At 44.4% G+C, this 27,305-nt stretch overlaps 1 protein-coding gene and 1 long non-coding RNA gene across 3 annotated transcripts in view; one reads left to right on the top strand and one right to left on the bottom strand.

The window, feature by feature from the left end:
* MAPK8IP1 (mitogen-activated protein kinase 8 interacting protein 1) overlaps nt 1-27,305 on the bottom strand; it is a 499,492-nt gene that overhangs the window by 263,112 nt on the left and 209,075 nt on the right. The gene's annotated exons all lie outside the window — the stretch shown is intronic.
* Nucleotides 33-18,544, top strand: LOC138503484 (uncharacterized). The gene is made up of 2 exons (XR_011279647.1): nt 33-273; nt 18,154-18,544. It is a non-coding gene; the product is annotated as an uncharacterized lncRNA (long non-coding RNA).

Raw genomic sequence — 27,305 nt, forward strand, 5'->3', positions numbered from 1 at the left:
GAGATGTGCACACTGCCAGGTGCTGCCAGTGAGAGCCAGGGACAGCACGGCGAGAGGCAGCCAATGTGACTCCGGGAAGAACAACAAGGGGGCCGCCAGGGAGGGCCCGTGAGCTGCAGACCCCGCTGCACATTGAGCGGGCGCTGCATAGCACACCGACAGCCAGGGCGAGCTGGAGACTCCATGAACAGCGAGGGAAGACAGGCCCTAATCACGATCAGGGCGAGCTGGAAAGACGCTATGGATAGCCACTGCGAGCTGTAGTCCCCAAAGGTGAGCTAAAGACACCAGGCACAGGGCCAGCACCCGAGGGCAAGGGGCATAAAGGGACAACATGGGTTCTCAGTAACTGCCAAAAACCCCAGGGACTGCTTGAGCCAGTCAATGATGATTGCAGATGCCATGGTGAGCAATAGATGCAAGGCAGAGACCGGAAGAACCAGGGGTTGCCAGAGAACCACGGAGAATCAGAGACCCTCCACAGAAAGACGTTAGAGACCCAGGGCCACCCTTCAGACAACCCAGGAGAACTGGGATGTCCTGGAAGAGCCAGAGAGGACTGGAGACCATATTGGCAGGCAAGCCGAACCAAAGAAGTTAGCTACAGTCAATGACAAATAAGGACAGCAGGAGCAGAGACTCGTGGCTTGAATCTGAAACGGGCCACGTTTAACAGCAGTTCCATGATGCGATGAGGCCTCCAACGAGGCACAGCCGCTAAGCATATCACCCCCCTATCTATCCCAACAAGTCAAAGTAGGTGGCGGTGGCAGGTGCCATTTTCAGCACAATTTCCCAAATCCGTTGGGTTACATACCATCGGCCAACAGATCTTTGAACTATTCTGGGACTGCTTTTTGGCACAACCACCTCCCATTTTCTTTCATTTTCCCATTCTGCCCTATCCGATGAGATTCTGGGCCAAAATGAGACTGATAATGTACTTGGATTGAAAATGAAAAATCACAGAGGTCTCCTGCTCCATGGCCTTAGAAAGTAGATATACCCTTCAGGTTACTGCGATCATGCATGCTTGGAAATCAAGGCTACCATGCAGGCTACAGGGGTCTTACAGGCTCAGGCCTCAGAGTTCGGTAATGAGAGCACATATCGGTGTGCCATAACGGCATACAATCTTGTAAATACTCACCATTAGCAACCTGCGGGGAGGGGGGGGGGTGTGCCAGCCAATCAGGTGGCAAGGAACGCAGGCTTGAACCACCACTGAAAGCCTGTGTTCCATGCTGCTTGATGGCTTGTTCCCCCCGCCGCCATCTTCCCCCGGCACGTCCCCTTTTTTTTCTTCTTTTTGCCCCCCCTACCTAACTTATTTCGGCAGTGGCAAGTGCCACCACACATCTGCTCCTTCCCCTTGCCTCCTGCAGGCTGCCATAGAAAGGGAAGAGGGGCTTCATATGGAGCCCCGCCATTGCCTTTCTATGTTGGCCCTCTTTGTAAAGCATTTTCAAAGGAACATTCTTTTTTTTAAGCACCCCAGGTTACTTATTTGGTAGCCCATGGTGCTAATGGCCTTAAGCCCACGTTCCAAGTGTTGGAACGGGGTTAGCGGCCAGAGCTATCAAAAGGGCTTTTAAATGCATTTTTATCAAACTATTTAAAATATTTTTGCAGCACTTTAAAGTTGCATGTAACTTGTTTCATCCCAAAAGATCTCACAGTGACTTTAAATATCAACAACTAGATCTCAGTAGGCAAATATTAAGGTATTAAACGGGAATTATGGTTTCATCCCTGCATTATAAGGAATAAAATACCCCATACTATATGCACACAATTATATTCTTGCTCAGTGACTAAATGAACTCTGCCTACTGCCTCTATTTGGTCACAAAACTCCCAATGAATAGAAGGGGAACTTTACACCAAATATAATCAAAGTGAGGGACATTATAGCCTGTTCAGATTCGTGGACAACACACCCAGCTATCCATCCAATAGAAGCATGAACCATCACGTGCTCATGATCATCCATCATATGCCCAGATACAGCATGAAATGCTGGGGACATCACCATGACAGCAGGGCTAACCTCATATGCCCAGGAACAGCTTAACATGCCCAGGTGCTCTGTACGATCCCAAATGCCCATGGATAGCCTCACTTACCCAAGCACAGAGTCATAGTCTTAGGTCAACTTTTGTTTGGCAGGCAAGCTAGGAACAGCTCATATGCCCGGGTACCACATTATATGCCCGAGTACTACCATCATATCACCATGAAAACCCGTTATAAGCCAACTAACAGCTTCAGATGCCTTAGCCAGCCAGGAAACCTTGTTCATAACACTTGATGCTCTGAAAAGTCACATATGCCCAGGTACTGCATCATGTGCTGAGAACAGCCCAATAGGCGCAGCCTGGTGTTATAAACCATGTGCCGAGAGACTCAGGTATTTTATGACATGCAAAGATCTCACCACCATAGGCCCATTTCCATCTTACAGATACTCTTGTTCAGAGGAGAATTGCCTAGCATTTCGGTACTGGACTGCCCCTGGGCAGGACCAAGACTGATATACAGGGACATTTCTTCTCAGTGAAAGGGACAGTGAGCTAAAGACTTGGTAGAGTCTCTCCCAGGGGTTATTCACCCAAGAACAGGCCATTGGGTTGTGTTTGTGCTGGTAGAGAGATTCCCAGACCCCCCTTTGTTTTGCATAAATTAAATTTAGATCTCACCCTATGTTACCAGGGCGATCCAGACGTGGACCCCTTGCTCATTGTTCTTGGAGAGGCACAGCTTCACCTCACTGATGATGCCCAACAAGGCTGAAACAAGTGTATGGGGTTGCTGTTGGCACTCTTGTTCAGAGGAGAATCGCCTAGCATTTCGGTGCTGGACTGCCCATGGGCAGGACAAAGACTAATATACAGGGACATTTCTTCTCTGTGAAAGGGACAGTGAGCTTAAGACTTGGTAGAGTCTCTCCCAGGGGTTATTCGCCCAAGAACAGGACATTGGGCTGTGTTCGTGAGAAATTCCCAGACCCCCCTTTGTTTTCCATTTCCATCTTAATTTGCCAGCAACAGCCTCGTGTGTGGAGGGTCCACCTTGTGTGCACAGTTACCACCATCACACGGCATCCAAATGCTACACATACCCATACACAACCATCATATGCCATGCAGATGGAAAGCCACCTATACAATTGACCTGCCATTCCAGGAGGAGGGCTCAGGGAATTACACACTCGCTTCTGAGCTACAGTCACGGGTTTGAATCCCTGCAGATCAGACTCGCCTGTTTCCTTTCCGAGGTAGATACCTTCCATTCATATGCTTAGCAGGAACACCTTGCATTTACAATACTATTAAACTGTGGTAACAAGCACTACATACCAATGCTGCAATCATTATGTGGCAAAAAACAGCTCTCCTCTCCCCAAGTTCCACCATCATATGCCCATGTGGTTGCACAGCCCCATGTGCTCAGGCTACATAAGGAAATTCCTAGGGACAGCAACATATGCCCCGATTTACCAATTAAATAGCTAGGGGCATCTTCATGCATCCCGGCTATGCCTTATGTGCGTAGAAAAAGAGCATGTCCCATCGACAGCCTCATATCACTGGCTTCAGACTTGTGCCCAGGCACCACCATCTTGCATAGAGCAACCCGCTAGGGCAATGTTTAGCCATCATAGGGTGCATCGGTACCCAGCCACTACAACCACTTTGATGTGTTCTGGTTTGTAGTGTGCGTCCTGGCATTGAATACGCCAACCCCTACCTTTTCACACCTTGCCAGTCAGTGCTCATGGCAGGCTTGGAGGGGCAGAGAAAGGAAGAAGGACATAGCTCAAGTCAAGGGTACACGCGGGACTGTGAGGAATTCGGCCATCCGCACGGGAAGAGTGTGCTTGCCTGGGCTTTTTTTGTTTGTTTAAAAGAATGAATGATGGGGCGACTCTCGTGCACATTTTCCACGCTCACTGAAAAGCAGAAAAATAGTCATGTACTCTGGGAGGACACAGCTTACCAGCGCCACCCTCCCCTGTCATGTGTAGCTAACACCTGACAGCTGTGGGTACATCAAAAGCCTTTGACCCTAGGCAGCCTGATTAGAATTTCAAGTCCCCATGGATTTGCATCTCCATTGTCAAACCTTGCTGGCAGCAGCGAATACTGAAGAATGTTAATTAGCAGGCCTCAGGGAAGGCCTTGGTGCAGGAAGTGACAATGGAGACCAGACGCCAACGCCTCTTTGTAATGCAATGTGTCAACTTGGTACTAACACCCCTCCTTGGTATGAAAGGGCAGTGAATGTGTTGTTTGGAACCACTCCTTTCAGAGCAGAGAAGTATGTGAATTGTAGGTGATGAAAGTCTGCCTGCAACCCCCTACTTCAAAGGAGGTCTATGTTGTGATCAAGCGCTGCATAGGGCTCGGTTAATTTGGGAGACACTTTGATGTACAGCAAAGAGGAAGATGGGTGGGACTTAGAAGTATGTTGTTATCCTTCCACTGTCTGTTGCCAAGCACCCAGGTTCTGACCTGAATCATCAATGAAGATTGTTGGTGGAGACCCAGGATTGGTTCCCTTAAGTTACGCTTGGCCTACATCAATCCCTGTGCCCGTTTGTCTTTAAAAGAGTGCTGAACCCCTCACTGATCAGATGATCTGAAGACTTCGCAAGGAGTAAGAAGGAGGACTCATTTGGACCCGAGCTGAAGGTACAGTCTACCTTACATCTTCTGACAGTGAATGAAGGCCAGGAGTTCCAAGAGGGAAGAAAGAACCCTCCCCTAAATATCTCCATGGGAACAGAGGGAGATACCGGACTCAGAGAACATGTCCAGCAGCTCCAAAACTGGTAGCCAGCCAGCACACAGCGTGCCCTGCTAGGTTCTGACAGCAAGCTTCATAGGTGTGGAGTGCCAGAGATTCTCTGGACAAAGGACAAGGCCGTTGCCTGCTAAACCCTCCTGAGCTTTAGTTCTTTTGCCTGATAGGACACAACCCCTGCAAAGAAGCTAGGAGGTGTGCCGCACAAGCATCATCCAGCGTCCATCTTTTTAAGGACAATTTCGAACCACTCAAGTCCTCGAACCGCATCTGGCTGCACCGCTGGCTGTGGTCATGCCACAGTTGCCAAACCTATCTGAGACACCTCGACCATTCCAGATCTGGCAACCAGCACAGAGACGATTTTTGTCCCTGAGCCACCGCGTCAGGCAGCCTGCAGACATCTGTTCAGCCTTGCTTGCCAAACTGCCTGCCGCCTGGTACCCGCAGCTTTCTCCCCCCACTAACTCTGTCTCGCGGGCTGCAAATCACCCTGGAACCGCCTCGACGCTGTTGAGCACCAAGAACTTCTTCAGCACCAGTTACACTGTGGATCTTTTGCCCCCCCAACCCCCCTTGGTCCTTCTCTGAAGGCCCCTAGAGACAGTTCTGACCCTTTACCCCTTTGGTGTTGGAAAAAAATAACCTTGAACAGTAAGACTGATTGCTTTACCTACTACACTCCTGTCACTATGCAGAGTGCATCCCTTTCCTTTGTGAAACTGTCTGTCCTCTGTGTTCCTTTACAGTGTGGGTTGTAATTGTAGTGTGCTAGAACTGTCTGTTGTAGTAATAATAAAGTAGATATTTGTATAAACCTTGACTGGACAGTCCCTTTTATCATTGGGTAATAATTGTATTTACGCTGTGTTGCAACTAACCAACGAAACACGACCTTGCAGATATAAGCCTGCCGTTCTGTCCACGTTACCAAAATTGTACAAGGCGGTCTTATAATTCACTTGCATTCAATCTGTTTGGATCCTATCTGGTGTACCAGAGGTGTGGGGTTGATTGATGGTTGAGAAACCGATATTCATACCTGGACCACTGGTGCCCTGGAAGTTGATTCGTCACATGGACAGAGTCCCCCCCCCTTTTTTTTACAGAGCTCCCCAACCTTTTTCAGAGGGCACCTTGGTATGCTAATTTCTGGTGACACCACATTCAATTGTTATGTTAATGAGTCCCCCAATTTTTGTTTTAGGTCTTGACCCTTGCATACCGCAATACTGTAAATTGGATGAAGCTTGTTTGGAAGGTCCAGATGTTGGAGTGGATAGTTCATTGAAGGATGGGCCATTGTGGTCATGGGGCACATAGTGAGAGTGAGTCGAGGGAATGTCAGAGGACCATGGAGAGTGAATCAAGTGAGATGTGTGTCTGGAGTCATCACATTGTGGGTGGATGAATGGGCGTGTGCGCGTAGATATGAGGGGTGGATGGATAGACACATGACTGTTTTTGTGGGTGGTTCCATGGGTGTCCTCTAAATAGGAATATGATGGGGGTCTGACAAGCCACATTTAAAAAGAAAGGCGTGGGAAAGAAACAAAGGTGGAGAATGTAGCCCAGGCCCAAGTTCTGCAGTTAGCTACAAGGTGTAGGTCATCAACAGGTGGAGAGCCCCATTTCCTTGGTGATTGTGGAGATGATGGCGAACGTTCAGATGTTTGGTGGGTGCAGTTAATGTGGTGTGACCTGTGGTAAATATGCAGAAACTGTCAAGTGCACTTAACGTGGGAACAGCGTGGGCTGTGGCGAATGGGTAGAAGGAGTACCAGTTCCTTCCTAAATGATTATGAGCCCGGGCTACATCAACCCATGTGTCTGAGAAGAGGGAGTGCTACTCTGGCTCTTGTTACATGGTGTCTGCTCACTGAAACTGTTAGCCGAAGGGTTAAACGAGTGCAGTTTTCAAAGTGATTTATAAGCGCATAACACCCCTTCATCCAGATGGCCCCAAAGGCCCACCTGCAACAGCCAGTAACCTGCAGGGTTCCACAATGCTCCATCCTGTCCCCTGCACCTTTCCAGGAGTGGTTGGGAAGTCACAGTGGAGCCCCTCATCGCCTGTTGCTGCTACCCCTTCCAGAAAACTCAGCTACCCTTGAGCCCTTCTTGCAATCTCTTGGGCGTGTCCCCAGTGCTCTGCTTATTTCCAGCTAGGTTTGTTCTTTATAAATCAGATATATATAATGAATAGCAACAACTATAAACTATTTGTGAGCAAGTAATATGAACATTTCGGATGCAATTATCCCCTGGATCTGGGCGAATCTTGCATTTGAACTCTGACTTGGACTATTCAAGCTGACGTTTTTTTGGTCTATTTCATTTATTGGATATTTGTAAGATAGCAATAACGGTCCTACTATGCCTTGTGACATTCGTATCATGCAAGTGCAGTATCAAGAAGTGCGATGGAGAGGGGGGTGGAGGTAGTGCCAGTTAGCGCAAATGCTTAGTGCAAGGATTGGAATTAAAGTGCAGGTTAAAGAGGAGAGAGTGCAAGTAAAAGGGGGTGGGGGCAAAAGTCTCGTTGTAGACCCTCACGGGTGGTAGAAATCCCATAGACCAGGGTATTTGACCCATGTTTGTTCTCAGTAGAGGGGCTCCAACACCCTTGCTTGATTAGTAAAACTTGGCGTTTCACCCTACATTACCTAGGGTAATCTAGACATGAAGCCCTTGATCACTGTGCTCAGAGAGGCACAGCTCCACCTCACTGATGAGGCCCGACTAGGCCGAAACACCTGTCTGGGGTTGCTGATTGTACTCTTGTTCAAAGGAGAATTGCCTAGCATTTTGGTGCTGAACTGTCCTTGTGGGTGCGACCAGACTGATATGCAAATAGACAATTCTCTGTGAAGGGTGTAGTGAACTAAAACGTGGCTGTAGTCCTTCCTGAGTGGGAGAAATCCCATAGAGCAGGGTATTTGACCCATGTTCATTCTCAGAAGAGGTGTTCCCACGCCCTTGTTAAATTTACAAAAATAGGGGACAGAAAATTCACTTTGGTCAAGATTTATAGCGAGTACCTCAAGATTTGACTCCTGCATTTACAATCTAACCTTTGCAAATATTGAAAGCGGAATGTATTTTTTTTTTGCAGCTATGACATGTCTTAACAACTAAACTCCAAGTTAAAAAAGGCACGCACCCTAGATTAAGATTTACCCCAATGTGCCACATTCACTGCTACTGTGGGGAGAAGGGCAGGGTGTAACAGAACACTATCGTCAACTGCTTGTAATATATATGTATATTCAGTGAAAAAACGTTGTTAAAGGGACGTTATGGTTAAGTTGTGCTACTAAAAACCTATGAAATTCAGTAAAAAATGTTGTTAGCGGGACGTTATGGTTAAATTGCACAACTAAAAACATGAAATTCAGTGAAAAAACTTTGTTAAAGGGACGTTATGGTTCCAAGTAAAACCGAAAACCCCCTGAAATTCGCCAGTTATGGTAAGCTAAGCAACCATAACTCGCGCCACCACCGTGCACTGCTAAGTCTAACACCCAGGACATCAAAGATGACATCACAAATGTCATTACTGACATCACTGATGACATCACATGTCTGACGCCCCCTTTTTTCCTTTCCTGACATATCTAGGCCACATGATTTTCTTCAGTAACAGTCAGGAACTAAAAATTGTAAATTTGTAGACTTATCCTTCAAGTATGTTCTTACTATAATTCCCTTATGGTCCACTCATATCATATGAAACATATACATAGGGGAAGACACAACCTTGAAAGACAGCAATCCTTTTTGTGCATTAAAATTATCAGTAGAGTTATCAGCACTTTCTAATAGTTTTGATGTTTTTTTATTACTGTACTTTCCCTGTATATGCTCATATTTTTATATGTTGTACTCACGCTATTTTCCTTAGGGTCCAGACACATCATGTGATATATATAGATAGGGTAAGTAACAGCTTTGAAACAGAGCAATCATTTCTCTGCATAAAGGTAATCAGTTAGGTTATGAACACTTTCTGCTACTATTGCTGTTTCTTTTTCTTACTTCAATGTCTTTGTATATATTCATATTTGTATCTGGTATTGTCTCTTTGTGATTTGTCTATAATAATGCAATTATGTAGTAAGTGGGTTTCTTACCTACTTATCACAAGTTTCACTATACGCAAAACTCTAATATGAAAACAGTTATCATTTCAATATTCAACATTTCAAGCTTATGAATATTGCACCTCCATCATGTATGCTGCACACAATGCCTATGTTTCTACATGAGTACCTTAGTATACTGGATTGAAGTTAATAATAGAATGCTATTTATATCAATGCATAGCTTAATGCACTGATTAGCACTTGATATTTATTCCAGTAATCCTTGACACTTTTTTGTTGGTTTTTATTTTTTTATTGAACTTTACTCAGTTACAACTAAGTTTTGTCAAAAGAGTTTTTTCATCGTCAATATGATTCTCCAGACAGCCGAAGCGATGTGACAAAGACCTCCCCCACAACCTGGCACCTGAAGTTCTACTTGTCAATTTAGCAATCCCTGGACGCTCCTTTCCCATTATGCTGCGCCGGAGTCCGGAGTTCAGGCGCCTACAGTGCCAGGATGGTTAATCTGGCCGGACACAAGTTCGATAAGTTTGGCTAACGCTTGGGTCCATCTAGCGTTCTCTCCAGAGATTAATCTTGCCCATAGCTCGTCCATTTGGAATATCCATAATTTCTCGGCCAGCGGGGGGAGGTAGAGATTTCGGTTTTCGTTCGTGCTTGTGCATTCCATCACCAGGTGCTTCAGAGTTTCGATGGATAGTTCCTTTTTGCAGAGTCGGCACCGTTTCTCGGCTCCAGCTCCTCTGATCTCCCTTGTCGGTAACAGATGGAGTCTTGCTCTCATAATCAGGCTTCTCAGTTTTTTTATCAGGGAACTTAGCACAGTAGTTCAATGGTTTTTTTACCTTGTTGAATGTAGGGGGCAGATGATTTAGGAGTTTGTTCCTCACCGCTTGGTCTATTGTAGTGATCCAGTCCAGATCTTCCGTTTTTCTTTTAATTCGATCTGGGTTTTCTTTCAACTCTTTGTCAGAACATTCAATTTTAGCCAGCTTGTCTGATCTCATTTTAACCCAGTTTTTCAGGGCCACACAATTGCCGGTTTGAGTTTCTTCACGAAAGGTGTTGAAGATGGGTAACATGTCGGCCATGATGATTCTTCTATAGAGGCGCATGGCACCTTGGTCTACCATAGAAGCCAAAGACACCAGCCCTAGCTCTCTCCTAATGGCTGACATGGCAGTTGATTTAGGTAAGCCTAACACTGTCTTCCACACATGGCCTTCCAGCGTACTCCAGATGTTACGTGGGAGATAGAGCGAGGCCTCCGTTCCATAGGGTAGGGCCGGCACCACCTTGGCTTTGTAGAATGTTATTGCCGGAATTAAGGAAAATTTGCCGAACTTGCGATCTATCGCTCTTGTTTGGGCGGTGAGGCATTTCACTTTTCCCCATAGTTGGATTTGGAGACTCTTTTCAGTTTTGGAACTATCCAGTTGTACACCGAGATATTTAAAGGTGTTTACTATTTCAATTTTGGTGTTGTCAAGGAACAGGGTTAGATTCTTCGTGGTTTTGCTGGGAACTTTCTCCAACAGCATGATCTTTGTCTTGGTTTTGTTTATCTCCAACTGGTTTTTAGCAATATAGATTTCCAAGTTGTGTAATTTTCTTTGCAACCCCACCTTTGTTTGGTCAATGGGAATGACATCGTCAGCATACAAAAGGCGGGGGATCTACATTTTCCCAATTTTTGGGGGGAAAGATCGGATGTTGGTTTCTGAATATTGGTAGTCGCCTAAGAAGGCTATAAACAGGGCTGGCGCCAAGGGGCACCCCTGCTTAACTCCTCGCGTCACTATGATTTCTTCTGACAGAGCACCCTGGTGGTTTAATTTGACTCTCATTTTTATATGCGTGTGAAGTGCCATTATGGGATCCAAAATATTCGTTGGACTTTTCCAACCTTGCAGCTTGGCCCATAAACTGGGCCGGACGATCTTATCAAACGCCTTGGACAGGTCCACAAAAGCCAGGTATACCCTTGGCGATCCCTCCTTGACTTTAGCTTTCAGAATATTCAGCGGCAATAGATTGATTGAGGTGGATCCATTTTTTTGGAAGCCTGTTTGCAGTTGAACTTTAGACTGACTATTTTTCTCCCATGTTCGAAAATGTGCTACGAGACGGGTTTCATATATTTAGCCCATAATATCCAAACGGGCGATCGGTCTATAGCTCGCCGGTTCTTGTCTCAGACCCTTTTTATAAATGGGGACTATCACTACATTTAGCCAGGATTCCGGAACCATCTTCGTTGCGCAACAGGCCTCGAAAATCTTGCTGATCATTTCTGACCATTTTGTTGGTGACATTTTTAAATCCGTGTTGGTTAGGCCATCGGGGCCAGGTGCTCTGGATGTTTTCAATTTCCGTATCGCCGTTTCAATGTCTTCAACATTAGATAGGTCGATCCAAGGTATATCCGAGGGGTGTTTACTTATTTCAGTGGCTCCCAAGGGGCTCTCAAATTCAGTCGCAAAGTATTGTATCCACCTTTCTTCGGCAACCGTATTGGATGGAGAGGCAGTCTGGGTGGAATTTGTGTCTTATCAGCGTCCAGAATTCACTAGATTTTTTTTATTGTAATTTGTGCATCATTTCATCTGCGTCCCTTTGGTATTGAATGGCTCTGTGTTGTTTGAGCCAGTTTTTATATCTTTTGGCTTCCAGACGCCAGTTCTTCCAATCATCTGTTGTATTAGCTTTCTTTGCTATTTTTAGCAGTCTGCGGACCACTTTTCTTTCATTCACCACTTCTTTGTCATACGTATGGGTCGAGTGCACCAGTTCCTTAACTCTCTTTAATCCCTTTACTTGGAAGCCGAGTAGCAGGGGCAGGTAGTTTGGTCTTTCTTTGATGTCTATCTTGGTCTGGTTACTACCTTTCATTTCCCAGCTCTGCTTTATTTTGGCAATGTCTTGTTCTGTAAGCCGAAGTAGAGTCTGTTGTGTATTAGACTCGATAGCCCAATCATAAGCTCTTGGTTTTGAGTTTGTAATTTGCCACGAGCATCTCAATAGGTTATAGTCGCTGTTGGTGGTTTTTAGGACATTAAAGCTGTTCAAACCCTGCGTAAGACCATTGGACACAAAGATATAGTCCAGTGTTGCTTTGGAGCCATTTCGTTCCCATGTCGGTATATTCATTTGATTGGGAAACAGGGAAGCAACGTTTTGAATGCTTCTCGAGCTCATAACCTCATTCCAGGCCTTTCCTCTCTTGATGGTGGAGTCCACTGCGCCCTGTTTGTATTTGGAGCGTTGTTGGTCCACCAGGGTCTCCGTACAATTGGCATTGAAATCGCCACAGATGATCAAGTCAATTTGATCAAATTCCACATATAGCTGATCAATCATATCGATTATGTTGTCGCAGAAGGTTTTTATTGGCGTTCGCTGAGGATTCCAATAACAGTTTATGATGGCCACAGTGTTTTGGAAGGCATTTTCCGTCTTAGCCTTCCCCTGAATTTGGGAGGTCAGGATGATCAGTGTTTCATAGGACTGTTTCCACATTCTGGGTTGCTAAAACTTGTACCGGATTTGACCGCGGTTAACAGACCTGAAGACGGTCTGCCGAGCAGGCCTTTGACTGCCAGCGAGATCAACGCTGAGAACCCATCCAGTGATGGTTGTTTTAACAACCAGGTTTCCTGCAGACATATTACGTCGAACTGGCTTAGGTCGACATCTCCCGGTGTAGTAAGGTGCATGTGACCTCTCGTGTTCCAAGAGCCAAGAGAGTATGAATCTATGATGGGTCGCTTGCTACTTTTTTCATCGATGTTCTCGTCGGTGCAAGCTAACCCAGGTCGTTGCTATTTAGCGTATTTTTTATTCCAAGTCGACGTTAGCCACTTCCACTTCCATGGACCTAGCCACTTCCATGGTTGTTTTTCATATTCCCTTTTTTCTTTGGGACTTGCGTGGTTGTTCATTCTGACCTCTCGTTGTTCTCGCCCTGGATTGCCCGCCCGGGCATTTAGTTTCTGTTCCTCTCTATCCGTTCTTGCGGGATACTGGGTTTGGTCCGGCTGTTCCTTTAAATTTCGGTAGGATCTTGAGTTTGTGTCACCTCTCTCCCTCAGTTCAGTTTGCCGTTTCGCACCCCTCTCTTGCTGATACGGCCGTCTGGATGTCTCTTGCCTCTCTTGTTGATTATATCTTTGATTTTGACGGTATTGATCTTCCGTTTTTGACCTATAATGGTACTGCACTTTAGGCTTCTCCACTTTTTCTTGTTCAACATCTTGACTGCACCTCTGCCTTTTTAGTTCCGTCAAGCGAAGCCCATTTGTTCTAGTTATAGATATACTGATTCATTGATGTGTATAATGGCGGCTGCTTTCAAGTGCAAGAATACTTTCGCCCTCTTTTCCCTATGGTAGGGTTCCACCAATACCAAATCCTCTGTTCTAATCCTCTTCAGGATTTTCACTTTCTTTGTAATTTGTAGTACGGTTGGTCTATTTAGGATTAGGACGTTGTTGTCTGCTTCCATTTGTTCCAGCTTGAACACTCGTATCTCTTCTTTTGATTTTTGTTCCGATTTCTGGCCCACCATTATCTGGGCAATACCTCCGTGGACTCTCTTGCTTGTCCGTCTCTTCTTGAGTTGATCGTTCTTTATACGGGCTCCTTCTTGATCTAGATGCCAGACTGTGGGTCCTCTCCTCATCGGTCCTCGAATCCAATCTCGGGCTTACTGCTCTGTTAGCCCGCTTAGTCTGTCCAACCTTTTCTTTTACGGTCTCGGCTGGGAGATTTTCGTCTCTTGTTAAGGCTCCCTTTTTTTGACCCACTTCTGTGCGAGCTTCCATTGCCGCTTTTGAGACTTTATCTGAATAAGTCGAGATATTCATTAGGTCTGTACATTCCAGGAACTCATCTACTGTTTTCGGCGAGCTTGGAGGACTAGTCGCCGCTGGCCATATCTTGTCCTCTTGTCGATTATTGTTCGGCATAATGTCTCCTCCATCAAATCTCTCGTGGCCGATTGGGCCCTCCTTTCTAGCTCCTTCTTAGGATTGGTTTGCCTTTCCGTCTGGCCATTTATCGATGGTTGAGGGTTCGGCTGCTTAGCCCTTTGGATCCCTTCTGTATTTTCTTGGTTCAGGACCAGCCCAGTTTTTCCTTTTCTCTTCGACTGAGCCGTGGCCTCGTCCATTGAGGAATCACTGGCCGAGGTCTTTATTAACGACATTCTATTCAGATTTTCGATCTTGGCGATCTTTTTTTCCAGTATTTCAATTTTCCTTTCCCAGTGTGTTTTCTGATTCGATGGATTCTGCGGCCCTTCTGGACATAGGGCTCTTCCTGGTGGTGTTTCAGCCTGGGTGTCCACAATCTCCACCTTTTTCTCCACTGCTTCGATTTTCTTTTCGCACTGGTTATTCAGTTTAAGCATTTTTTCAACAGTTGCTGGTAGGAGAGTTTCCATCTGTGTCAGTTTCTCCATCATGTTAGATAGGATTGCTGTATTGTCTTGTACATTCTCCTTGATTGAATCATACAGTTTGCAAAACGGTGCCAGCACGATTGTCATTGCCGACATGATAGCAATCATGTCCGGTTTCTTGTTCGGGGATTCGTTTTGTAATGCAACTGCAATTTCGCTAAGTCGTCTCTTTTTTGGTGAAGCTGGAATTTTCTCCGATCTTCTCGACGGAGCTGGCGGTTCCAGACTCAAACCTTCTTCTGTTAATCTTCGATTCCTGTCGACGTTTACCTCAGTTCTTGGGGATCCGCATTTCCTAGCGGGCTGACCTTTATCCAGTTTTGGCTGATCCTTGGACAGATGTGGCTTAGTCCAGGCCCAGCGATCTTCTCTGTTCTGATGTGCTAGCAGCGTTTGAGTGGGGTCCCAATCCGAAGGTCCCTCCTTTCCCATCTCTTCTTCTTGGACCTCGTCCAGGATCAGAATCTTCTCTATTTTTAATGGACACCCTTTAGAGGGGCTTTGTGTCCGGGCCCTCTCAGGTTTCCTCATGGGGAGGCCCTTTGGGTCCCTTTGTCGACTCGTTGGGCTCTTCGCTGCTTTAGGATTTTCAGTATCCTTATCTAGCTCATAAGTGGGTGTCGTGGTAGTTTGGGGCTGGATGCACTCCAACCACCCTAGTTTGTCCCTTGGTACTGTTGGTAGCTCGGTTCTCCTCTGTTTTTGGGTGGGCTGTGGGTTCATTAGTATTTCCAGCATCTCTGCATCTGATATTTCTGTCTCGATGCTCTGTTTTCTTTTATGTTGTTGTATAAAAAACACTTTTAGGGGGCAAGACAGGAGGGGGTTGGGGAGCCCTTTTGGGATTTGTCTTTTAGGACCTTTTCTGGGTTTTTGTTCCGGCAGCATGTTATTCTTAACAGGTCTCCTATTAACAGTCGTCTTTACTCCTTGGGGTCTGGCTTTAGCTGGTGTATTGACTTTATTTCTCTTTTTTCTTATAGCGCCTGCTCCCGTTAACAGTTGCTCGCCGTCCGTTTCCTTCTTTGAGTCCTCCGGCTCTCCCTCAGTCTTGTTGTCGCTCTCAGAACCTCCTTCATCTGAATCCGACTCTTTCTCGGTCTCAGTGCCTGTCTTTCTGTCACCGTGGTCACTCAAAAGGTAGGAAACCCGAGCCGGGGGTTTACTCCTACCTTGCTGGTTTTTATGGCTTTTAACACCGTCGTGATTTGTGTCATGTATCATTACTTGAATGCGTAACGAGTTTGCCGTCTGTTTGCCTTTTTCTGTAGTGGCTGACGGTTTGGTCATCGGTATAGACACCGCTCCCCCCTCCTCGTGCAGAGTTTTTTTCTCAGCCTTGCTCGTCGGCCGGCGCGAGGATGTTTCACTTGTTATATTCAGTTAATTCATCGAGTTTCACTGTCTCGGCTGTTTCTGTCACCCTTCGAAGGCCTCTGTTAGGTGTATTGCACTTCGGTGGTCCGCTCCACGGACCTTTGCTGTTTGCGTCTGGTGTCAGCGGGGACAGGGAATCCGTCTCCGGCCGCCCCTCGCCTCCGTCCGTCAGATCTACTACTCTTTGGCCCCGAGGTGCGGGAGACAGCGTGCACGGCCCTGCGAGACCCACTACCTCTCGGGACTCCGGGAACGCCGGCTCTTGCTGCACATCCGGCTGCTCGTCCGTTGGGAGCTCGGGAGCTCTCAGCACCCCCAGCTCGGGAGGGTTTCCTGCCTGGTCCCGCGGCTCAGGTGAACTTGAACTTACTTCTTCCTTTTCGTCTGTTTTATCCGCCGCCACCTGTGAGGGTTCTTTGGGATACTTCAATCACGGAGTTTTGGAGTTATTTGAGAGGAAATCCACCATCAGAGTGGTTGTGGACGATCTTGATGCTGAGTCCGACTTACTCCTCCTTCTCCCCGAGCTCATTTCTCCCCCCAACCCCGACATTGTTGTTTTAGCTGGGCGTCGGGTCTTCGCAAGAGATTTCACGCTCTTTGCTCCTTCTGAGGGATGAACCTCTGGTTCCATACGGCTTCGGCTACGCGTCTGCAGCGGACTGCTGCAGACTGGCTCACACCTCAGCCTCACAGCTCCGCTTCACCTCTCCGCAGTGTCAGAAGGGAAACAATAGAGGCTTCCTGCTGCTTCCGGCACAAGGATGCGGACTGCTGCAGACTGGCTCACACCTCAGCCTCACAGCTCCGCTTCACCGCTCCGCGGTGTCAGAAGGGAAAAAATAGAGACTTCCTGCTGCTTCCGGCACAACGATGCGGAAGTTTTGTCTTATCTGCTAGCACGTACACTTAGCTGGCTCCTCCGTGAGGCTACCTTCGTTTTAGCTATTCCCACCTTTCGTGTCATCAAATCTCCTGCTAGAAGTTGACGTCCCACTTTCAAAAGCGACAGTATGGCGCCGGTCTATTAACATTACACTAAGAATCCCTTGTACAGACTTTTCATGAAAGGTAAATGCACATGTGATGTCATCAGTGATGTCATCAATGACATTTGTGATGTCATCTTTGATGTCCTGGGTGTTAGGTTTAGCAGTGCACAGTGGTGGCGTGAGTTATGGTTGCTTAGTTTACCATAACTGGCGAATTTCAGGGGTTTTTCGGTTTTACTTGGAACCATAACATCCCTTTAACAAAGTTTTTTCACTGAATTTCATAGGTTTTTAGCTGCGCAACTTAACCATAACGTCCCCTTAACAAAGTTTTTTTACTGAATTTTATAGGTTTTTAGTAGCACAACTTAACCATAACGTCCCTTTAAACAAAGTTTTTTCACTGAATTTCATAGGTTTTTAGTTGCGCAACTTAACCATAATGTCCCGTTAACAAAGTTTTTTTATTGAATTTTATAGGTTTTTAGTAGCACAACTTAACCATAACGTCCCTTTAAACAAAGTTTTTTCACTGAATTTCATAGGTTTTTAGTTGCGCAACTTAACCATAATGTCCCGTTAACAAAGTTTTTTTACTGAATTTCATAGGTTTTTAGTAGCGCAACTTATCCATAACGTCCCGTTAACAAAGTTTTTTTACTGAATTTCATAGGTTTTTAGTAGCGCAAGTTAACCATAAACTCCCTTTAACAAACTTTTTTCATTAGCACACAGACAATATACAAAGATGGAGTGTAAAAAGCAATTTCTCAGGGATGGCTTTACACAGAATGTTGCAAAGTAAGAATTTATGCTTGTTCACAGTGAAGGTCAGCTGCTTCCATTTTTTGCTCGCGGGCCGGAGTGGCCCACGACTCGCACTATAAGGTTCTATTGTTTTTTGACCTTGACAGACAGGGATTGTGCCAAAAGACTTCTTTTGAAGGAGGGGTGCAAAAACGTAAGAGACGATAAGGATGAAATTTCTGAAACTAAACCGCTTTTATATATTATATCACTATGAGAAAGATCGTTGGCACAGATGGAGTCGTATTTAGGGACTGCATTACGCGCAAACAATGGAAAATGCCAATATAATGTAAGTAACCGTTTAGATTATTTTATACCGGAATATAATAACAATAGCGTGGCGTTAAAGCCCGGTTAAGTTGTACTTGTTCGTTCAATGTGGCATATTGTTTTGTACCGTGCACTATCACCGCCGAAGTGGTCCCCTGGCACTCAGACGGCTCTGAAAAAGTCAGAGGAGAGAGCGTGGGTTAGTGGGAATAAGTTAACATACTCTGTTGCACTATCCTCGCTAGCAAATAGTTTCATGCCCTAATAAATAAAATGAATATTTTTAATAAAGATCGGCTCATGAGAGTAATTTATGTTTTTAAAACAGGTACATCCTTCCCTACTGTCAATGCCATGATTTTCAGACCCCGGCCGACGGATTCTTCAACTGCCAGGTGCAGCTACTTCTAAACAACTTCATGACCCTCACCATCTTATGGGACAATCGCCAAGTACCAATATGCCCTTACGCGGTCCTAGCGGCTAGAAGCAACATACCAACCATTATGGTGGTCTAATGCCTCGTTGTTGGAACAGCCTTCTGATTATCAGTGCAACCATAGTGCTTCTTTTATCATAAACCAACACCCTGTGTACCGCAAAGGAACAGCGCGTGACTCAAGATGAACTTTTGTGGATCGACAGCAAAGACAAATGCAAATCGCTGAATATTCTCTAAACATTTGATGTCAAATAAAAGTACTTTACGAAATGTACAATCTTGCTGTTTGCTTTTAAATCACAGTTTCATATTCTGAATTGTGGCACGCTGTGTTGTGAGATGATCTGTGTTGTTTTCCGGATTCTGTGTAAAGTCGCGTAGGACTGGAGACGACTGGGCGCGTTTGGCTACGCACCCTGTAACGTCATGGAGAGAGACGGGGAATATGAATGCTTTGATAATGTCAGGCTTAGGGGCGGGAGATATGATTTAGTGTCGCAAAAGCAGGTCAGCCAGGTGGATGGGGCAAGTGATAGGATTACCACATAATGTCGGCGCACAGCAGGCTGATTTATCGTTTGTTTAGTGGACAAAAAGTCAGGTAAGGGCCATAGGAAATTGTAATGTCAACGGACATAAGGAGGGTTCTTAGAACACTTTCAACCTGACAATGAACAATACGAACAGCGTTCTCAGACCACCCCCATTTTGTTTAATTGCAAACATTACCTCCACGTCCACTCTTCCTCGTCCCAGTACTTACTTCATGAGGCCCCGGCCTCCGACACAGGACCTTCTTCCATTTCTTTAAATTCCTATAACTCCTCTCCCACATCCACATCACTCAGTTTCATATTACCAAGCCGGAGCATGGGACCTTCCCCGCAGGGAGGGTGAGGAGGGTCGTCAGTACTGTGACGAGGAAGAGTAGGAATAGGAGTAATGAAGATTGCTGGTAAGTAATCAGAGCATTTCAGGACACCGGGAAGTCCGTCCGTGGAGCGAACGGGGATATCACTAATTTTTTTGCTTTATATTTTGGTCATTTAAAAAAAAAACTACTGGACGGATTTACACCAAATTTGCAAAAGCACGCTTTCGGGACCAGTCCCCCGCTCCTGCCGCAAATTTGGTATAAATCCGTCCAGCGGTTTGGGTTGTAGGCGTGCGCAAAGTTTTTTCCCCATTATGTCTATGGGAAAAAACAAAAGTTTTGGGACCCCCCCTATAACTTTGCCCCCCTGGACCAAACCTCTCCAAACTTTGCAAAAATTCAGAGTGGGCCATATACTTTTTTTGCAAAGTTTGGTGAGGATTCGTCCAGAGGGAGCGAAGTTATAAGCCACCCAAAAAATGCTCTTCCTATGGAAACACCAACTTAACCATAACTACATGGACGCTACCGCGTCCATGTAATATATATATATATAGATATATATATATATTTTTTTTAAATACTAAACAGGGGCAAAGCGTATAATAATATTACAAATGCAGATTCCTTATTTGATGGGCTATTTGAAATCCTTCGGTTTGGCCTTATTAAACACAATCATGAAAAAAATAGGTTCCAACATCCATGTGTGAAAGACTGAACATAGCAATCTTAAGTAATGAATGAATAATGTAATATGTAGTGGACACGCACTACAAACACGTGAGGGAAAAAACGAGGCATACAGGATACAATTAATGAATGTCTAGCTGTGATTGGGCACATAAAACTTTCAGTGCAAAATCAATTGGAAATATACAGCGCTGATATTGATCGTATCGTCATTAGCACCGAGGAGCAAGAAGCACGTGTTCTAGATGCTGACCTGGAGAGTCTCATCTTTAACCTTTATTTTAAATTGCACATGGAAAAGTTAGCTAAATAAAATCTACAGGAGTCCATTTTTTTTGCAATAAATTATGTAGAATTCTGTAAACCCTTAGCTAACTTCCACTATGGCCCTCATTATGAGTTTAGTTGATTTTTATTAAAGAAATTCGCCTGCAGTAATTTACTTATTTATTTTTGCATTTGTTGCAGCACACTAAACCCTTGGGTATCTAGGTGCTAGTTACAATGTGAGACAAAAAATACACAAAATGCAGATTAGAGATAATACAGGAAACCGGCAGGAAACACAACAGGGTGGGAGGGGTGTCATGGTTTATTGAAGTCTTGGTTCGAGGAGGAGGGACGGGGAGGGAGTGATTACTGTTACTGCATTGGTAAAACAATGGTCTCTGACAAATTATGAGAAACACACTAGACCTGCAATAACAATAAATAACACATGCAGAAAATGAGTGCAAGTGGAGATGCAATACCACTTGTGGTAAAAGTATACATTTGACATTTACTGTTACCACAAATGCACGAAAATAAGAAGCATCATAGCAGCCATTTTGAATACACAGTCCAATTCAATCTGACATTCCTTTGGGCAACATGTTAGGAGACCCTAGTTAATGGGTCGATCGCTCTCTGTGCAACCACCAATTCAGCTAGTAGGAGCTCAGTGTGCAGCTAAAGGAGTTGAGGGGGCCCCTCTGGAGTAACATCAAGGACAGTACCATGGTTGTCTCCAACCGCACAGGTAGCATGGATAAAATATTCAATAATAAGGTTGAATGAGCTCAAGCATTGAGTTAGGACTATTGTGTCTGGACACCAGCTTGTGGCACATTCTGCAGGAGGGCATAATGGTCCAGCGCTGGTTCCATGGCCATGGGAGGAGAAGGTGGCATCAATATGGAACTTTTCTGGTCTTGAGGGCACTGGGGACCAGGAAGTCATAGCTGAAAACCTTGCAGCTGTTGACAAGTGGGAAAATAACACATGCATTGATGACACTTTTAATCAACATGTCATATGCCATGTGGATAGCCACCGTGCGGTCATGGCCCACACAGCAATAGCAGCCCCCATTTAGAGTCATAGCATTATGGGACATGTAATCCTGACAATGACCCTGTAATGGAAGACTACACGTCCCAGAATGCATTCAAGTAAGCAGCACATACGCACAAGTCAATGACAGAAGCATGAATGCTAACCTGGATTCGTGTTGTATCCCCTTTTTCAACATGCCCAGTAAAACGGATTGCACCAGAGCAGCTAGAGTGGAAATGGGAGGGTATTGGTGAATCCATAACAAACGAGCATTGGCAAAACCAATATGTCGAGTTTGTTTTAATGTACAGGGTTATTTTTAAAGCCGTGTTGAATTAAACAGTCGTTCTGTCCATATTTCTGAAGCCAGACCCCTGGACCTTACCAATACTTGTTACTGTTGATTTACCATTGAAGATTAAAAGTCAGTGCTTGCACTACATAATGCATGGCAAGACCAAGTTTGCTCTACATTTTTTTCATTGTGTTTTAATTTCTTAGACTAACACCTATCACAAACGCTTCAGTAACCAGCCCAGTCTAATTTTAAACCCATGAACCAGGGTCGGACTGGGGCATAAAATTGTCTCGGGCACCAATGAAAATGTTGTTCACAGTTCAAATGGCAATTCATTCCTTTTGTGACAGACTATTTGAATAGTTCCGAAGGGGGAGTTTTTTGATAAAATGTGACACAAATTGTGCATTTTAAAGAATATTTATTCAGCAGCACTGGTCAAAACTACTAGGCGCATAGTGAAGTATCTCATCAAACTGGCCCACATTGGCCAAGAAACTGGCCCACACCAGCATTTTGAGTTTTTGGTTCGGGCATTGCCCTATTGCCCTACAGGCCAATCATAGCCTGCCATTACCCACTGTTTGGATTAAACACTGCTGCTTTATTCCTGTAAATCATGATACTTGTTTCACACAAATCGATTACAAAGGTCTGAGTGGAGAGATTTAAGCAGATGGACAGTGGTGTGAGAACAAGCATGGACACACCAACTTTGAAGTTGTTCCGAAGTGGTGCCATACAACCAAATCCACACACACCTAGACACCCATACACTCACAAATTGATTCTACATTGGAGAAGCTCCTCACCCGCAACTTTGTAAAACGTTATTGAAACAATTACAGCATCTTGCAAAAACACTAATCTGCAAGCAAGAATGTTCCCCTATGTATTTACATGTATACAGCTTGAGAGAGGTGGACACTGTCCGGAATGACCTACAGTCTCTTCAGGCATTGTCAAATCTCTGATAATCCCTAGCAGGAATCATTACATTAGATGCCACAGGTCGGGTTTATGACAAACAAGGAAAACGCACTGAAAAGAAACATTAATGCATAGCGGACACATAACAGTATGGGCTTGTTACAATGCCAAGAGGAGATGATGTCCATGAAAATATTGCTTTAGCCAACCTGGTTCTACATTATTTGACAGACTATAGTCTACATCTTGGTCAACCTCAAATCAATTTTTTTGTTGTTGTGGGGTCCACCCTATGCCTCCCCTCCCTACCCCACGTCCTGTCTCACTCTGTGACCTCGCTACTCTCCTACCCCTATACACAGATATACATATGTAACGCCCCATTTAACAAATAGTTAATGAGTGCCGCTATTTAGTTTGCAGAGTTATAGACAAAATAAATATAATTTCGAAAACTTGTATGAAAGTTCAGGGGCGGACATCACTCCGGGAGCAGCAGTGCAGATACATTTCCAAACTGCCAGAAAAAACAACAATGGTATCCACAGCAACAAGGTTTCCTTTATTCTGTGTGCAGTGGAAAGCGAGATTTGGAGGCAACGACGTATTTCGCAGTTACAAACCACTTGTTCACATTAGAGGGTTCAAACACAAAGGAGGGACTAATAAATGTATCCTCATCTCTATGGTTACCACTGCAAGACTGTCAACAGCCTAGCATGAATGTTAGCTGAATACTGTTGTATACAGGCACAGACATATTGTAATGACATACAGATACAAAGAGGAGCAGTAGGTCTTGCAATGATTTATATAGTAGTGTCTCTCCAATACAGTACTATGAGAGGGACGCGCATCTCATGGAGAAAGACAGCATGCATCTAAACAACAATGGGCGATATGTGGCCTCTCAATCAAACGGTAATTATATATAATTGATATCCAAAGTTGCTACCTGCTACATATAGCAGAATTAGGAGAGAAAATCCTTAAGTTTTGTACCGTTTAGATATTTTATATATGCGCCAAGGGACATGAACCGCTAGTGAGCGGTAAGTTGGAATAACACGAGTGGCTGACTAGCACAATTGGGTAAAGTGTCAAATAACATGTACCTAAGGTGAAATGGCCGGTCATAGGGGGCAATTTTAAAAAGAACGTATCCAACCCGGATGTTTATACATGAATAGAGGCCGCCTATATTGTTTCTCCATGAAGTGGAACGCCCACTTTGCGAATATAAAAAACCTGGTAAATTTAAAAAGGGGAACCTAGGAACAGTGTACCTCTATGAGCCCTAAATGGGCCGCATAATAATAATTATGCAATACAATCAAAAACCATGTTAACAAGTACGTATAAATATGCTGAAATGTAAAGTGGCTAGTGCTATAGCAAACAGATATGCATTTGATATAGGTAAGAACAATATGCAGCTGTACAAAGATAATTCCAAAAATCTCAAGAATATTGATTCCTATTAGAGGTTCAAAGCAGCAACATGGCGGCAATGTGCAAATATGCAATAAAGTGCGGAAAGATGCAATACTCAGCAAAATGCTGCATATATTGCATATGTGCAAAAAGCAACCATAAAGGACCAAGTGCATTAGAATAAAGTGACTAGTGCAAGGATTACAATATTAACAGGAAGGGAATCGAACCTTAGCTAACAACAGCCGGATATCAAAAATACAAACCTATAGCATGTAAGATGCTAAGTCTACAAGATAGGACAAAATGCCAATTGCACAAACAGAAAAGCATATGAATATGTTGACTTATAATAGCATTACATAAAAGAGGCCTGGCGGACCCTGATTCATGACAAGTCTTATGTGGCTAGAATAATACTTTAGGATTACAAAACCTGAAATAGGTCTAAAAACTGTGCCTAGGACTAGATGGTACAATGCATTATAGAGACCTTTATGTAAATTATGCTGAAGAGGACCCTCTAAGGGAACAGACCTAATAAAACTAAGTCAACAGTGAAATATATATAAAACAATGATAAGCATATCATAAATGAAAAAATATCTAAAAAATATTATATTCATTACCAGGTTCCGGAACCACCTCAAAGCCTTCCTCTTTGCCTCCGCTTTCTCTCCCCCTCTCCCCTGCTAATACTACTGAAACTGCACTGAATCTGCAACTGGGCCATTCACCGTTCTCGGCCCAGCCACTCTCCCCTGCACTGCCTCCACGGCAACCCCTGCACTACGGGACTGTGTCTGTATCCATACAGCCCCCCTTCCCAGCACTTGTTTGCACTTACCTCGCACTTGCCACCAGCTGGCCCTTGTTATTTATCCTGTATGCTGTATGCTTATAACCCTGTACTGCACTTTCCCCTCTCCCTTTCCCCCATGCACTTTTCCCTTCCCCTCTACCCTTGCACTTGCGCGATCTGAATGACACCTGGCCTAGTAAGATCGTTGTCTGTCTCCCCTTGTTCCCCCCCCTGCCTCGTCGCGTCTTGAAACACTTGTGTATAGGCGCGTTACAAATGCCATATCATATCATATCATACCAAAACCAGCAATACAGTCAGTGTCTAAACCATAATGGTCAAAACCCTCAAAGAATATATTGAGAAAATCCCAGAATGACAATTGGGTTCAAGAAAGAAACCGACAGAAAAGAAAGAAAGTTGTGAGCCTTCAGTGGAGGACCAGAGTGCTGCATGCATAATCCATGTCTTGTTACTTTCCAAAGTAAACAAACCACTGAAGGAGCATAGAGAGGTATGCAGAAACAAAGATGTGAGAGAAAAATATATACATATATAAAGAAGCAGCATAAGAGATAAGGCGTGCAGAAACATGAAAGAAAATGAAGGACAGAGAAGAGGTAGAAGAAAACATGGAGAGGACTATAGCTAATCAGAGTTGTATTAGGTGCCAAGTTCCTCATCCAGATTATGTCCTGTAGGACTTTTTGTCTCCAAGTCTAAAATGTATTTTGTCTCCAGTTGTCTCAGCATGAGTTCATGATTGCCACCACTTGGTAATTCCGGGACTGAGCCAATGCCAAAGTAGCCAAGACCATCTAGTTTACTGGCATGTTCTGTTTTGAAATGTACCACAATAGGGTAGGAAGGATCGAGATTCCTAATAGCTCTCATGTGTTGCAGCACCCTCAATTTGAGCTTACCAATGGTGCTGCTGACATACCATTTGTCACATGGGTAAGTGAGTACATAAACCACATGCGTGGTATTACATGTAATCCTTGACATTATTTTAATATCAAAGGGCAAAACAGGATAACAATAACTAGTGGTATTAATAGAATGTTGGCATGCCTTGCATTTCATGCGTTTGAAAAAACCTGGGATGTTTTTGTTTAGCCAACATGCACCTTGTGTCTCAACAAAAGGCTTCATAAAGCTGGACACTAACATGTCTTTCAGGGATGTAGATTTCCGAAAGGAGATGTTAATTTTATCTCCCAAAAAGGCACTCAAATCTTGATCAAATTTCAGCACATGTCAATGTTTGTTGACTATGCGATGGATGTTTAGACCTGTTGCCATAGGTTAGAATTAGGCGTGTATCGTTATTGTCTTTGTCAGATTTCCCAGTGGAATTGGATATAAGGAGAGTAGTGTGATCTCTTTCTTTGGCTTTAATGTAGGCACTCTCAAGAATTTTCTTGGGATGACTGTGATTCAGAAATCTGATAGCCATGCGAGTGCATTCTTCATCAAAACTTTGCATATTGGAGCAGTTTCTTCTGATTCGTATACATTCCCTGTAGGGTATGCTCCATTTCAATGATGTAGGGTGGTTGCTGGTGGCATGCAATGGTATGTTAGACCTGGTTGATTGGCGATATAGTGCTGTCATAAGTTCACCCTGAGCCATTGTAACAAGAATATCCAAAAAAATGATAGCAGTCTTGTTGTGGCTTTCGGTGAATCTTAGGTTCAATTGATTTGCATTGAGAATATTAAAAAAATCTAGCCTTTCAGTATTGGTACCATCCGAGATGATGAATAAATCATCAATGTATCTAAGCCAAAGGGCTACTTTGTCTGTATAGATACTATTTGCTGGGTGCCATACCACAGATTGCTCCCACCATCCCATAGTTAAATTCGCATACAAAAGCGCAAACGCAGTGCAGTGCCCATGGCTGTACCCTGTAGTTGAATATAAAATTCATTGTTGAATACAAAGATGTTATTGGTCAAACAGAGGGTAATCATCTCCAGAATCATGGTGCTGTGTTGAAGAAAATTCATAGATCATGTATGTAGAAAGTATTTGCAAACACGTAAACCATCAGCATGTCTAATGGACATGTAAAGAGAGACTACATCAAGTGTTGCCAATAAAAAAGTGTCTTCCCAGGGTACACCATTTATTTTGTTCATGAGATCCTTGATATCTCTAAAATATGAAGGAAGAGATGTAACAAAAGAGACCAAGGTTTCATCCAGCAGTTTCAGTGTTTTCAAGGAGAGCTCCACAAAGATATATATATATATAATACGGGTTACTACCTACTGTATGCTATATATAGCATTTGAAAATAAGTATAAAAGTTATGCCTGATGGCAATGTGGAATTTGGGTCGGGCGTCATGTGCCAGTCTTGGTTTCCGTGCTGTTTGGGGTTTGTGCATCTGCTGAGGATGAAAGCCCAATGTCTATTTGTTTATACATGCTGTCATCCACTTTGTGTTGTTTTGAACCCGAGGTATGGTAGAATGACAATATGAAAGGTAATGGTGTCGCCCACCTGCAGGGGGTGTGTAGGCCTAGGAGGTGATTTTACCTCACAGTTGGGAAGGACTCCCCTATGTGATTAGGAGTTGGAGAGGCCAGGAGGGGGACATAAAAGAAAGCATGCACGCATTAGGAGAGAGAGAGTTTCTGCATACAGGATCTCGGGGCTCGTCCGAGCGGGTTCCTGT

This window comes from Ambystoma mexicanum, chromosome 11 (assembly GCF_040938575.1).
Source record: "Ambystoma mexicanum isolate Mex_15411 chromosome 11, UKY_AmexF1_1, whole genome shotgun sequence".
NCBI lineage: Eukaryota > Metazoa > Chordata > Amphibia > Caudata > Ambystomatidae > Ambystoma > Ambystoma mexicanum.